The sequence below is a fragment of the Oncorhynchus mykiss genome, chromosome 9, assembly GCF_057628025.1.
Source record: "Oncorhynchus mykiss isolate SJ-2025 chromosome 9, ASM5762802v1, whole genome shotgun sequence".
NCBI classification, from domain to species: Eukaryota; Metazoa; Chordata; class Actinopteri; order Salmoniformes; family Salmonidae; genus Oncorhynchus; species Oncorhynchus mykiss.
Window position 1 is genome coordinate 52,668,139 of NC_143030.1, and position 15,855 is coordinate 52,683,993.

Sequence of the window (15,855 nt, forward strand, 5' to 3'; positions counted from 1 at the left end):
AGTAACGTTACATGAAAAAGGAATGCCTCGCATCCCTGACTCTGTCCTCGGCTTCTCTGAAAATAATATTTACCAAAATTCAGAACAGCAGACATAAAAGGAGAGTCGCACCAACGGCGCAAGAGGAAGCCGACAGCGAATGCAAATATTTGCAGACAATTGTGAGTATTGTTTTGTTCAATGTTAATAGCCTACAAACCTACAAAACCTTGGTTTACTTGTAAGCCTAGCTAAAATGCTTTTTTTTTTTTTTTTAAACATGATAAATATCAACATTATATCCAATAAACAAATGCATTTCGTTTAACTTTTTTCCCACACTAAGTTTAAGCAGAACAATAAAACAAACGTATACCAATGTATTCACAGTGTTTATCCTCGAAAACAACAGATAAGCCTATCTAGTTCACGTCCCTGGTTAGTCAGCCATGTTTGGTGTTGTCCATGGCGAGTCTGTCCTCATGTTAAGGGTACTTTTATATACTTGCTTATTTTCATGTGGTTTTCTTGTGTTTGTAAAGTGACTTTGGGTGTTATGAAAAGTGCTTAATTTTTTTTTTTTTTAAGTGTTATTAAACATAAACATGTATATCCACTTGTATCTATTAAGGTTGTAAAATTATAATTGCATTATTTAATAATCATATTTCATATTTACAATAAGTCTATAGCATTTTTTTTATTATGTAATCATAGATCCTTATCTAGGTATATATTTTTTTCATATATTTTTTTGTTGTTGCAGGTGCTCCCTCTCCGTGTCTTGGCAGTAACTGCACTGTTCGTCGCATATTAACTGCTTGTCTGCTCTAGTTTCTGGCTCTGCTTGGCTCAGTCTCCGTTGACCTCAGCTCTAACTTGGACCTGCTGCGCGCCACAAAGGTGACTTTCGACGAGCTGACTTCACGTAGGACCACGGCTATTCTCCAACTCATAGGTGAACTCCAAAACACAAGAAGTCTATGCAGGAGTAAGGAGACAAGCCAAGACCACTGACCGACATTTTACCTGTGATTATGAGGTGAGGATAACAACAATTATGAGCTGAGGACAACAACAATTATGAGCTGAGGACAACAACAACAAGCCTGTGTTCTCCAAAAAGAGAGGAGGACCAAGGCACTCTTCATATAATTAATTAAAATGCCTATATTTGTATGGCATGTTCAACAGAAACAAAGTTTTAAAATACGATGCGTTTTGGCTGCATGGCCTTCGCCATGCAAATAATACAATGTCCTCTTTTGAACAGCTTTTCCAAGTAGCCCTAATTAGAAGAGGGAGTGGTTACAAAATTGATTGGACAACACCTAGTAAGCAATACTATACACGTTAAAAAGTGAAATACTGTAGCTATGTTATCATAAAAATACAACTCCAAGCTAGAAGTATCAGAACACTTAGAAAGGTAGTTCTAAACTTAAATATGACTGGGAGAAGTGTTGAGAATAAGAAAGCAATATATTCAATAGTACACTAGAACACAGCAAAACATGAACAACAACAGTCTAAACATAGCTGAGGGCAATTGAGCAAAATGTCCACTAGATGACAGCAAATGGACCTATCACGAACCTACAGGAAGGGTGAGAAATCCATATCTGTTTTTCAACCAGGGTATTTAGTGGCCTGGATTTCTCACCCTTCCTGTAGGTTCGTGATAGGTCAATTTGCTGTCATCAGCTCCCCATAATGTGTATAATATTGCTTACTAGGTGTGTCCAATCAATTTTGTAACCACGCCCTCTTCTAATTAGGGCTAATTGGAAAAGTTGTTCATAAGAGGACATTGTATTATTTCTTTGTACTCCCTGACGAAGGCCATGCACCCGAAATATGTCGGATTTTTAAAACTTTGTTTCTATTGAACATGCCCTACAAATAAAGGCATTTTAATGAATTATATGAAGTGTCTTGTTCCTCCTTTCTTTTTGATGACCAATTTACCCTTTTTACCAAAGAGCACCTTCTGTCTACCAAAATGTACTATTGTGTATCTTAGTAGCGCTTCCCTTCCTCCTCTTTCTACTAGTTAAGCCTGTGTTCTCCTTGACGATTGTCAGACTCCAGGACATTAGTCAGGTCAAGAAGTTTTCAGACTGGAAAGATGTCCTCTCACTGAGACTGATAGTCACATTCCTGGAACTCAATCACCAGTTCAGTGAACTCTCTTCCATTGGAACCCAAGCTGACTTTCACGAGAAGTGGATCCACGCACTGAGCCGCTTAGCCTTTGCCCAGCTCTCGTCAGAAACACTGCATGACTGTTGGATGGAAAACATTCACCTAAAGCTCAACCTGACCAACAGCCTCAAAGTCAACGCATACGTCTTCGTCTCTGCCCCTTGGCAGATTTCAGCATCTGACATGGTGGTCAAAGTGGGCGTCCTCACAGGCTCTCAGACTGGCTTCCAGGCCCTGAGGGACACCCATGTGGGTCTTCTGGCCGGGGTGGTGCCAGCAGATCACTCTGCCTGCCTGATCTAACCACTGGTGCTGATGTCCTTCAAGCAGATGACGGCGTGGACCCAGAATTTTGCACGTAGCCTGCGAGAGAGGACCGAGGACCTGAAGCGCCAGAGACAACTGACCGAGGACCTCATGCACCAGATGGTGGCCAAGCAGCTGTGGCAGCAGAAGCACGTGGAGGCAGAGAGCTACGAGAAGGTGTGTTTGATTGATCTGAGGAGATGTGGGGCTTCAGTTCAATCATGTCGCTCAATTCCATTTTGTGCTGTTCCATCAAGTGAATTCCTGTGTGTTTATTACCCAATTGTCATACTTGAGTAAAAGTAAAGATGGCTTCATAGAAAATGACTCAAGTGAAAGTCACCCAGTAATAACTACTTGAGTAGAAGTCTGAAAGTATTTGGTTCAGAATATACTGAATTAGCTAAAGTAAATGTAATTAATCAAATATACTTAAGTACTAAAGTAGCAATGATTTAAAATTCCTTATATTAGTACCGTTTTATTTATTTACGGGGGCACAATACAACACTCAGACATAATTAACAAATGAAGTATGTTTGTTTAGTGAGTTCGCCAGATCAAAGGCAGTAGGGATGACTGGGGATGTTCTCTTGATAAGTGAGTGAAATTGACTATTTCCTGCCTTGATAAGCATTCAAAATGTAATGAGTACTTTTGGGTGTCAGGGAAAATGTAAGGAGTAAAAAAGTACATTATTTTCTTTAGGAATGTAAAAGTTGTCAAAAATAGTAATAGTACTATTTAAGTAGTACTTTAAAGTATTTTTACTTGAGTACTTTACACCACTGCTATCAAGAACCCATGCTTTCTTAGAGGGTATGGCACCTTTTACTAACAACTTTCAATTTAAAGAAACTCCTTGATATTTCTATAACCAACTTAAATAGCATCAAGATGAGACCCTTTCTCTCCCTCGTCACTTTTACGATTTAAACAAATTACTGTGAGGGCCTTGTAATGTTAAGGGACTCTGTTGGTGAAATTGGTTGTCAAAATCACCAAACCAATGTGCTGAATGAACCCTTACATTTGGTTTATTTGCTCTTATTGTTGTCATGATTACCTGTAATTACGGTGTTCCATATTCATTAGGAGATAAAACAGGTTACATGGGTGAAAATTGCATCCATCTTATTGAGTGGCTTGAACCAGCTGGGCCAAAAGCACTTTGCTCAGGGCTATTGGCTACCAAAGGGGATGTGGTCCGTTTTGACACAGGCTTCTATGACTGCGTTCACACAGGCAGCGCAATTCTGAACATTTGACCAATCACATCAGATCTTACGCATCAGATCTTTTTCAGAGCTGATCTGATTGGTCAAAATACCAATTAGTGGGAAAAAATATCAGAATTGGGCTGCTTGTCTAAATGCAGCCTCTGAGTCCCAGCATTGTAACATTCTCAAAATGGAACACAATAATCACTATTATCTGCATACATTTGGCTATCAAGATCATGACACACATGAGGAAGGTCATATAAGCTAAAGAGGAAAGGACATAAGACAGATTCCTGAGGAACCCCCATTATTCAGCTGCTAGACAAGGAGACCATATAAGTATATAATAGAACTGTAGAGTACACTTACAAATGACACTTACTCCATTTACCCATGTTTACTTTGGACCACTGTCTGTCTTGTAAAAGAGACTTAAATCACAATGGAGTCAACTATATACATGTACTTCACATGCACAGCATACTTTGCACGCACAATTTACCATATGATGAATTAAGAGAGGCATCTTGTTTTTCCTGTCATTCTATACAGGTCACTATTTTCTTCTCTGATATTGTTGGTTTCACCACTATCTCGGCCTCCTGCACCCCCCTGCAAGTCATGGGGATGCTGAACAATCTGTACATGTGCTCGACACTCGCATCGACTCCTATGACGTCTACAAGTTAAGACTGGACTGTGTAGCCTACATGGAGATTGGATTGGACTCGTTCTTGCCTACTACTTACTGAAACTAGTGTGGTCCGAAATGATTGACACCATTGATAAATATAACAAAACATGATTGCATAAAATAAATAAGATATATTGTATTCAAAAAAAATATATATACTAATACAATTGCTCAGAGACTGCATATGTAGCCACTATCATGTATCCCAGTGGTTCGCAAACTATTTGACCCGCGAATCTGCGACCCCGCACGCACTTGCGTGTGTGCATCCGCGAATATGCGCGCATATAGCCATTTTTGAAAATGCATTTTCAAAACGCAAGATAAGCTACATAAATATACTACTTTTAACACCCGAGTTTGGAGCTGAAAGTCGTTCATGTTAGCAGCTAATATCATGTCACTTCTCTGGAGTCCAGAGCAAACAAAATCATACCACATTCGTGTAACATAGTTTGCAGGATCGGATGGAAAGCACGTTCTAGTTTCAGCCTCTTGGCAGAGGCCGACAGGTTTTTGGCTAAAATTTCCTGGTACTGGGTAAAATGCATGTCTTTTACCCCAGGACCAGTGGAAGCAAAATAGCCACAACCATTTTACAGTTGAGTATTGCTACATTCTGAAATATAATTTTACATATTCATGTATATTTGATTACAAAACTTGCCCACAAGAAGAATCACCGCGCCACCTTCCTGTTCAAGTGAACACAGCACAAAAATGTATTGTATGCTGCTGTATAAATTAGCTCGTGCTTTTCTTCACGAGGAGCGGATTCTTTAGGTTGTTGGTTCTGTAACCATGTTTCCCAGTGACACTCTTCCCATTCAAATATTTGTTTTCAACAAACAGTTCAGTAATAGAGCCATGTAATTACAGTTGATATTGCAAGAGTTGTTGTGTTTGCCCAATGCGCTGTCTGTGCGTCGGTATATTATCTATAAACGTGGATCCTCATGATTATTTTCCTTCCTTTTTAGACCACATAGGCTTAATAAAATAATTCAAATGGTAGGCTAACCATGTCTCTCTCTCTATCTGAATCTATTTGAATTTCTGTCGGTTTCCATTTTAAAAGTGCTGAACGAAGTGCTACCTCATCACAGCTCGTTTGCTTGCACTTGCTTATACTTGGAGCTAAGAGTTAATGATATAAGAACAAACATTATGAATGATTGAACATAAATGTAATAATCCTTGTGAATGGTTCAAAAGTCAAAACTCATGTTGGTGTTCGTTATTATTGAAGGACAAAAAGGTTCTTATCGATTTACACAAATCCACAAGGAGTCAGTAGAAACCACATTTGTTTAAGCAAGTCAGCCATGTCAGCTATGGTTCTAAAAAGTCAGTAAATGAGGCTGAATGAACTGTTTTGCTGCCAGATGAGGCTCCACTGATAGCCAGGTGTAGCAGTGGTAAGGATTCACTCCATGATGCTGAAAGGAAAGCTCCACTGTCGTGACAGCTTTATGTAGGCCCTAACAGTTTGTGGGCACCGTTTATAGTGCAATTCATGTATTGTTTAGTGTTGTGTAGTGGCTTTGCTGGCATGCATCTAAACAAAATAGTTGAGTTTACCCCACGAAGATTTACATGCTAAAATCACCAGTGTTACACTAGTGTATACACCCTTATGTTATACTAGGGAAATTGTGCTAGGGCTGACCTCTGCATAATCAAAACAGTTGCTTTGTGAGAAGGTGTTAAAGTTCACAGTTAGCCATTTATGTAAATGACAGCTGAAAAGTACCAGTGGTACTTGACCCCAAGTGAGAGCAGGTCCACCAAAGCCATGGCCCAGTGAAACACAGGTGCCATCCTGCGTATATGGAAACAGACAAATCTGAGCCTTTTAGGTAAAACACTGGGGTAAATCCTGCGATGTCCCATGTATGAGCAACATCGACAAAGTGAATGGGAAAATGGATTCAAAAGGAACTCCCTCTGCTGGTGATTTGCTGAATGTGCAATCATACAGGACGACTCTCTATGTCAATTTATATGTATAAAATTGAAAATTCCTTCGAAGATTTGATATGTTTTGAAGAGTATATTGTTTCAAACAATGTCTAAAAAAATAAGCACAATCCAAAACGTAATTCATAATAATATTTGTAATCTGTGGTGGAATATTCTATTCAAGTGAGAGAGACTGTCATTTCTTCAAACAATCATTTATATTCAATATCGATTCATTATTGCGTTTATGAAAAGACTTGGGCCGAGATGATAAATGATAATGATAAAACAGAGACCTTATATAGGACTTAAAAATGCTAAGTCAGACTGGTTCCAACTCCCCTAAGCCACCTTGGTTATCCACACAGGATGGTGTTATACCCCCAACCCAACTTAGTTTCCCAGATGCCAGGAAGATGAGACAATGAGGTATTGTTCTAGACTCTTCCAGACTATCTCTATCTCGGGTTCCACACACACACCACATCTTGTCTATAGAATGCCAGCTTTAGGTAGTTATCACCAAGTCATTGTCAGCCCAAGCTATCTAGCAAATCTCATTTCCCTTGACCACACATCCACACTAACTGCAGGAAGCTAGAGTGTAAGCCATCTCTTTAACAGTTGCCAGCCCAAGCTTCAAAAAGACTCCTCTCAGTTAACTCAGAAAGGGAAAGATTTCATAAATATAACATATTGTAATCCTGCTACCACAAATGTTGAATTTGTTCATAGTTCATTTCTCAGAATCAAGACAAACTCCATATCTTAGAGCACACTATAAGTAGTATAATGACACCAAGATGTCCGTACGGTTCTAAAAAAAAGGGCCTAAAATGGACACTTTCATTATGATTTTCTCCAAAATCGTAAAAATGTAAAAAGCATGTTAAACATCCTTCCTCCCAATGAAGTGTTTATGTAAGAATTGCCAGAACAATCTGTGATAGCATGGAATCACCCTACACGGTGTACTAACCATACAGCATACTATTTAGAACATACTGTTTAGTTAAAACTGAACAAATATCAACATCCATACTGAGAAGTGGTCATCTAATGCAGAATTGGGGTTTTCCCCTCCCATTCGTTCATTTTGGTACACCCTGTCCCATTATCTGATTACCAGCTGTTGTCAAACATACAGAGAGAGTCATATTATCAGACTCAGACTAATCAGTATGCATGGCCTATACATCACTTTATACAAAATTGTGTGTACGTATTGGGATGTTTTTGATCTATCCAACATGGCCTGATCATGAGTGGACCCATTGTATTTGGTCCCCCAGGTTGAGATGATAGACGATGCCTACATGGTGGTGAGTGGCCTGCCTGAGAGGAACGGGGACAAGCACGCTGACGAGAGCCAAAATGTTGCTGGACTTGGTGCCAGCTGTCAGATAGGTGGCCATACCCCACAGCTTCGCGCAGGAATACACACAGGTGACAAAACACACACATACCCATGTTCAAATCATATCACATAAGGGTTTTGGGTGCTGCAAAGTACCTGATAATCTCACCTAACAGGCAGATGCTGTGAGTTTTGAGACGTACAGTTTGTGTATGCAAGCAATACTGAATTCAATTCAAATAAATGTTATTTCCTGAGAGGGAACTTCATGTGTGGTAATATACATTGCATGTGTATTGTGGTGGTAGGTTTGTTATACGTCTATAACCTGATTGCCTTTTTATAACTTGGGATTATTGTATGGCGTTATTGCCCATGTAAAGATCAGTGAGTCAAATATGGTATAGCAAGCTTGTCTTTCTCTTCATTTGCTTTCCTTGCTCCAGGTCCATGTGTAGCAGGTATTGTCAGCGACAAGATGCCCAGATACGGCCTGTTTGGAGATACTGTCAACACACCTCCAGAATGGAGTCCACTAGCCTGCGTAGGTGTACACACACACACATACAGTACAGTATGCAGGCACCTGTTCCCAATGCTGTGTGTGTGTCTGTGTCTGTGTCAGCTCAGAGGATCCACGCCAGCTCAGCCACCTACCTGGCCCTGATGAAGGACTGTGTCTACCAGCTCCATCTGAGAGGAGAGACCGACGTGAAGGTGAGACTGTTTGGGAATAGAGCAAACCTTATAATAGTTTCCTTGGGAAAACCAAATTATCCTATACTTTTTTTCATATATATATATATACATGTGTATATATATATTGCTTTTTGGAGAAATGTCTAGTTTCAGCCACTAAAATACTATTATTACTCTGAGCAAATCATTGGCTATTCATGTCCTCTATATACTGTCTCCATCGAAGTGGAATGGAGAAGCTCACATCATGACTGTTGAATGACTAAGTTACAGTTTGACAGCATGATCATCACCTCATTTATTAAATCTACTGAACATTATAACATCATTAGGATACTTAGTAGGTCAACTGTCCACACACTGACATAGAGGGGAGAGGTACTGTGTAATGAACTGTCAATAGACCCGGTGGATTTTCCCAGAGTGCCGGTGAAGTGTATAATTATTTGGGACCCATCCAAACTCTCTAGCTAATTAACTTACAAGTCAAAAGTCATCAGATTACCTCTAATAAGTGCGTGAGAGATTTCTGTTCAAAGCAGTGGGAGGGGGGGGGGGGGGGGGGTTGAATTTCCTGTTTTCTAATCCTTACTGTGATTTGTGTTTGAGCTATTATGAAATAAAACAGCATTTCCCCTCTCAGAGTAAAGGGACAAATAACACATATTAGCTGATCGGACACAATAACTACAGTGTTCAGAAGGACAGCCTGGTGTGTCACTGGAACCCAAATCTTGCCCGCAAGAAGAAGACACTGGAGGGGAGCGACATTTCTATGGTGAATGTGATTGCATTTATGAAAGAATACAATACGATACAAGTTAAAACTCCCTAGAGTCTATTGACACACCGGTGCGTCAATCTAAGTAACATAATAAAAAATTCCCACTCAAAATCCGTCAGTTTAAACTAGAGATATCCGGGCTGCAGCCTTGTTTGTCAGACCATGAGACATCCCGAAAATCTCCCTTCTCACTAAAACGTTGTTTTGGCCTACAAACTAATAAGACCACTCTTTGGAAAGATGAGACTCTCATAACATCAGACGAAAGAAGCAGACGATATAATCATAATTAATTGTATCTTGAAGGCAAAACTTATCCTAGATCAGCACTGTTGAATACAGGCACTGTAGATGTGAAAAGAATAAGCAATATGGCCAAAATTCCACCCTTCCCGCATGGCAAAGCAAATACTCCATATTTAACCTAAGATCTACAGCAGTGCCTAGTTCGGATAGCGGCTAAGGGTGGATTTTGAGTTCAGAAATCATGTTAATGAAACACTGGCTGTATAAAGGATGGTACTGTGTATGAATAACGTAGCTTGTCAAGTGTAAGTTCTGTCAAGGATGGTATTATTTGAATTGTTTTAACTTTTATTTAACCAGCGAAACCCATTGAGAACAGGGTCTAATGTTAAGGTTTTCTTCCGGTGAAGGAGAGGCGGACCAAAATGCAGCGTGGTTATTTTGATACATGTTTAATAAAATAATAAACACGAACAATACAAAACAATAACCATAACGTGAAAACCTAGAAAGCCTTATCTGGTGCAAACAAACACTGAGACAGGAACAATCACCCACGAAACACTCAAAGAATATGGCTGCCTAAATATGGTTCCCAATCAGAGACAACGATAAACACCTGCCTCTGATTGAGAACCACTCCAGGCAACCATAGACTTTTCTAGACAACCCCACTATACCACAATCTCAATACCTACAAAAACCCCAAGACAAAACACACCACATAATAAACCCATGTCACACCCTGGCCTGACCAAAATAATAAAGAAAACACAATATACTAAGACCAGGGCGTGACATCTAATTTGCAATGGTGCCCTGAGAACAACAATTCACTACGCTATTACAATTACAACATTTGAAATAAATTACGTTTTATTCAAAAGGGCAGTAGAAACAAATATACACAGAGTATACTGAACATTGGGAGCACCTTCCTCATATTGAGAGGGAGAGAGACTGACCGGCGAGCATTCAGGTAATGTGTATGAATCATGTAGTTTATCAAGGTGGAAGTTGTTCTGTCAATATGCCACAAGGGGGCACAATTTGATCAAATTTGAGCCCTTTGCTAATGTACGAGCTTAGGGTGCATTACTAAATGGCTGTAGTTCTGTTTATCCTAAAACAAAACTTTATCCTTCTCAGGATTCTGAAAATGAACAGCCTGAGTTGAGCAGCACTGAAATGAAACCTATAAAATCATTTGTGAGAGTAAGAGTATTATTTTTGGTTCAAGCTGGACTGACATATCTGTTTATATGTGCACATTAAGCCCTCCTCATTTTCCAATAATTTCTGATTACAGATTTGCGTCCAGAACTACACTACAAGACCAAAAGTGTGTGGACACCCGCTCGTCGAACATCTCATTCCAAAATCATGGGTATTAATATGGAGTTGGTCCCCCCCCCCCTCTTTGCTGCAATAACACTGATGTTGGGCGATTAGGCCTGGCACACAGTTGGCGTTCCAATTCATTCCAAAGGTGTTCGATTGGGCTGAGGTCAGGGCTCTGTGCAGTCCAGTCAAGTTCTTCCACACCAATCTCGACAAACCATTTCTGTATTTACCTCGCTTTGTGCACTGGGGCATTGTCATGTTGAAACAGAAAAGGACCTTCCCCAAACTTTTGCCACAAAAACATCCCCAGACCATTATTCCTCCTCCACCAAACTTTACAGTTGTCACTATGCATTCTGGTAGTGAGTGTTGCAACCGAGGACAGACGATTTTTACGCTATTCGGCACTCGGCGGTCCTGTTCTGTGAGCTTGTGTGGCCTACCACTTCGCGGCTGAGTTGTTGTTGCTCCTATACATTTCCACTTCACAATAAGAGCACTTACAGTTGACCGGAGCTGCTCAAGCAGGGCAGAAATCTGACGAACTGACTTGTTGGAAAGGTGGCATCTTATGATGGTGCCACGTTGAAAGTCAGAGTTCTTCAGTAAGGCCATTCTACAGCCAATGTTTGTCTATGGAGATTGCAATGCTGTGTGCTCGATTTTATAAATCTTTCAGCAACGGGTGTGGCTGAAATAGCCAAATCCACTCATTTTGAAGGGGTGTACACATACTTATGTATATATTGTGTGTATAGTGTACATTTATAGACATCATTATTAAAACATGACAACTGGTTATATTATTAATTGGATACCCTTTGCATTTTCAAGCTTGAAATCCAAGATACCCTGTGCGGGTTGAGAACGTGTCGTAGTGTGAGTCATTCATTTGAGCTAGCTGGCTTTAGGGAGAATGACCTGGGCGATATTCATTTTGTCACACTGTAGCAAAATGTTTCAATCTGGTGTACAATGGAAAGCGTAAACAAGTGTTTTGTATTGGACAAGTTCAGATAGTACCTCACTATTCAGGACCATTTGCTTCCATTTCGTGCCTAATGAATACGACCCTGCTATCTTTGCCAGGTGTACCACATGCTCCTGGGACTGGTGCTGCGGTGGGGTCCTGTGAACACTTTAACATTTTGCCACGTCCCAGGAGTGACACCCAGAGTGAGAGAGAGAGATGGGAGGGGTTCACTGTAAACGGAATAGCAAGAGACCCCGGTTTGACACACACACACAGAGGCACAGCAGCACCAATCCAGTCTAGGCCAGCCATAAGTGACACGGTGACAGTTGGGTTAACAAAGATGGGGACATAGGATACATAGGAAAAAGTCTTGTCCCTAGCTAAAATAAGTTGAACCTTTTTCAGATCGGGATACAACAATCTGAATGCATGTATTCACATTAGCACTTAGCCATCCACTATAGTTCCCTAATGAAAAATATACATTTTATCCCAATGAGACTAACCAGTTGATTCCCATGACCGCTATATGAACACCTGCTGATGAGAGGTGATATTTACAAGAAGCTCTTGTCATATGGCCCAACAATGAATTGCAAGCAATCGGGGCCTTTTTGAATGCCAAGCTTGTCATTTACTTAAATTAATGCTAGCAGCAGCCAGAGACTTGACATCTGACCTCTCAATAACTGAGCTAAGTGTATAAACAACACATCTGATTGGCTGACTGGACCTGGTGACATAAGAATATTGAGTTTATGCTGCGTTCGTAATCATGTTCGGAATCAAGTGGTAAGTGGGAATTTACCACCATAGAGTTAGATAAAGGACCACCATTTTAAAGTAGTAAACTGGGTGGGCCTTCCTATTGGTAAAGGAAGGATCACATGATTCCATCAGGAGGGATCAGCCAATGAATTATACTCCTGAGCAAACTTTCTGTAACTGTAGGTGGCAGTAAATCCCCAACCTTTGCTTTATACCTATTCAAACAACACATTTTAGCTGGCAGTATGCACTCTTTCAGTTTGTACGAGAAAAAGAAAATGACTACTACAAAATGGAGAGGGCCTCAATGGCGCTGCCCGTGCGCTCACATACGTCATAATGGGACAGATATAAAGATTATATCTCTATCATGCTCTATGTTTACCAAATATGACTGGAAAAAAATATATTTGAATGGACCTCCAACTGGTAATTACTGGTGGGAAACTCGTCATTGAGCTCTATTTAGGCCATCTCCATTTTGAACTAGTACATTTTCTTCTTCTACTGCCATCTAGAGTTTTACATTAAAACTATAAGAAAATGTCATACAATTCCACGTGAATTCACAATGCAGCTGTGCTGCTGCCAGCAACGGTTTGAGTCTCGGTGCATTGCACCTGTGCTACCATTCAGGGGTTGGACCAAAAATAAAGTCCTGAACCGGTTCAATCCCCCCAAAAAGTATGGGTTCTTTCTGTTCCTTTTTAAACTGATTATTATAGATTTAGTTTGACATTAAATCACTACTATGCTATGGAGCAGGCAAGCTATAGATCAGTGAAGTGTTTACATGCACGATGGAAAGACAAGAGAGAGCGAGTGGAGGAGGAGGCTTGGCTTGAAGCGCTGGGCATCTTGTGATCATAGGCATTATCTATTTATTTACCGGTTTTCGGTTCTGTTCCCTGAATCGGTTCCAACCCCTGCTATTATTACTGTACCTCAAATCCATCTTACAAAGTTTGCATTTCCTTCTCATTTAACTTCTCAATGTACTTCCATACAGGACTTCACTCTGCTGGCGGTTGCCGTTCTCTGCCATTTTTCAAATGACGTAGTGGTGGAGGGTCAACTCCAAAGTAATTGATTCTTCTACTCTTTGTATGACGGCTCCCATTTCTATGTGTCAAGATTCGATTCCACTAGGAATCGACTCCTAAGATTCAGTATTTTTGAAACAGAGGAGACTGATTAGTTGTCGTACTTCCGAGAACACAAACACTTGAATCTTTAGTGAGCTAGCGAGGGACAGAGAGAGAGGGGAGGGGCACAGTTTAGGCAGGTCGGCCACCAGAACCGTGCACTAGGGCTATCTATCAGCAAAAGAATGCTGTATCTCGCAATTTCTTGGCTTGCAATGTCTCGCAACTTCAGTAAAGCAGGGCCTATCATCAATTAATAGGCTAGGATATTAAGATGAGTGAGATGCAACACTTTGCTCTCACACAGTCACACACAGTATCTGTGCATGTCACACACAGTATCTGTGCATGTCACACACAGTCTCTGTGCATGTCACACACAGTCTCTGTGCATGTCACACACAGTTTGCTTCATGCTGTTCCCAGCATGGTAGCCATCTCACCAAAACAGCACTCATGACAATAAATGTCAACCTGCGTTTATTATGCTGATACTTCATACCACAGTAACGTGTCCCAACGATCAACTTGAACAAATTAAGCCATTTGATAGAAAAGGCTCTCAAAGAAGTCAAGATGGGCCTTTACCTTTCCATCTCTAATCCTCCCTCCGACGCCCCCTCTAATACTTCCTCCACCTAGTACACACACACACCGCCTCTGTGTCATACCACACTCACTGGCAGTGCCCTGATAATAAAGGTGTCACGAGGGGGACAGCTTGATGACGGCCCTCTCTCTGCCCGCTCTTGTATTACCTCTATACATCTCTTTCTGTCTCTCTCCCTCTATTTCTCTCTGTTTCTTTCTCTCTGTTTCTACTTCTCTCTCTGTCTCTCTCTTTCTCCTGCCCCCAGGTGCTGACTCACAGAGACCTTGCTGCCATCTACGTCATATGCACACCTCTCTGTGACTGCTATATTATATTATGTGACATTGTTTCACGTACGTCCTCTAAAACGGGTCCAATGTTTATAAGTTTACAACAGAACCTACTGAGGGAAAGGAGAGTCTTGATTTCTTACTGCCTACCAGTATCAGGTACTGAGTGGTTTTTACCCAGGACCAGTGAAAAGGTATTACAATTTCAGGAGAGATCACTGTTACTTCTCAGTGCTTAGTGTTCCATGCCCTGCATACATATCTTAATGCTTCTCTGCTTTAAAAAGGTAACTGTTCTTCTAAAAGTGAGAATAAGCCTTGTTGATAAAGCCACAGAAAAAGCCAGAAACCTTCCCACCAGCCATGATTGGCTGAGATACTGAGTGGGCTGGACATGCCAAGAGAGGAGTTCGGGTTGGTCTGCCATATAGAGAACTTCTGTCTATTTGAGCTGATCAGTCTGTGTTGGTAATCCTGTCGAGCACGGCTTTTTAAACTGTATTATCGTGTAGTGGAGCTGCATAAGTGTTGTTCTCCCAGAACCGTTTGCTTTGGTAGTTGGAACCTAATGTTAGCTAGCAAACATTGAACCTGTTTGGTTAGCTCCCAGTAGATTCATGCAGGGTGTAACGACATGATTTGGCACTATGTTCATTGTTGTTTAACTAGCTAACGTTAGCTGGCTGTCTCATTAGCTAATGTTACGTGACGTGTGTGATCTTACAAGTTGTTTACCTAGCTAGGTTCTATGTTTACTTAGCTAGCTAGCTACATGTCTTAAGCTAAAGTGTACTGTTAACATGCTAGCTAACGTTAGCTGGCTGACTCCCTAGCTAATGTAGGCGCCCTAGTATACTTCCGGCGCCGACAGAGATGGCCGCCTCGCTTCGCGTTCCTAGGAAACTATGCAGTTTTTTGTTTTTTTACGTGTTATTTCTTACATTAGTACCCCAGGTCATCTTAGGTTTCATTACATACAGTCGAGAAGAACTACTGAATATAAGATCAGCGTCAACTCACCATCAGTACGACCAAGAATATGTTTTCCGCGACGCGGATCCTGTGTTCTGCCTTACAAACAGGACAACGGAGCGGATCCCATGCAGCGACCCAAAAAAACGACTCAGAAAAAGAGGGAAACGAGGCGGTCTTCTGGTCAGACTCCGGAGACGGGCACACCGTGCACCACTCCCTAGCATTCTTCTTGCCAATGTCCAGTCTCTTGACAACAAGGTTGATGAAATCCGAGCAAGGGTAGCATTCCAGAGGGACATCAGAGACTGTA

General features: G+C 40.9%; 1 long non-coding RNA gene and 1 pseudogene across 1 annotated transcript in view; both read left to right on the plus strand.

Annotated features, from left to right (window-relative positions):
* Positions 1–15,855, plus strand: part of LOC149981256 (uncharacterized) — a 376,586-nt gene that overhangs the window by 218,780 nt on the left and 141,951 nt on the right. The gene's annotated exons all lie outside the window — the stretch shown is intronic.
* LOC149981257 (uncharacterized) overlaps positions 1,942–15,855 on the plus strand; it is a 30,130-nt pseudogene continuing 16,216 nt past the window's right edge.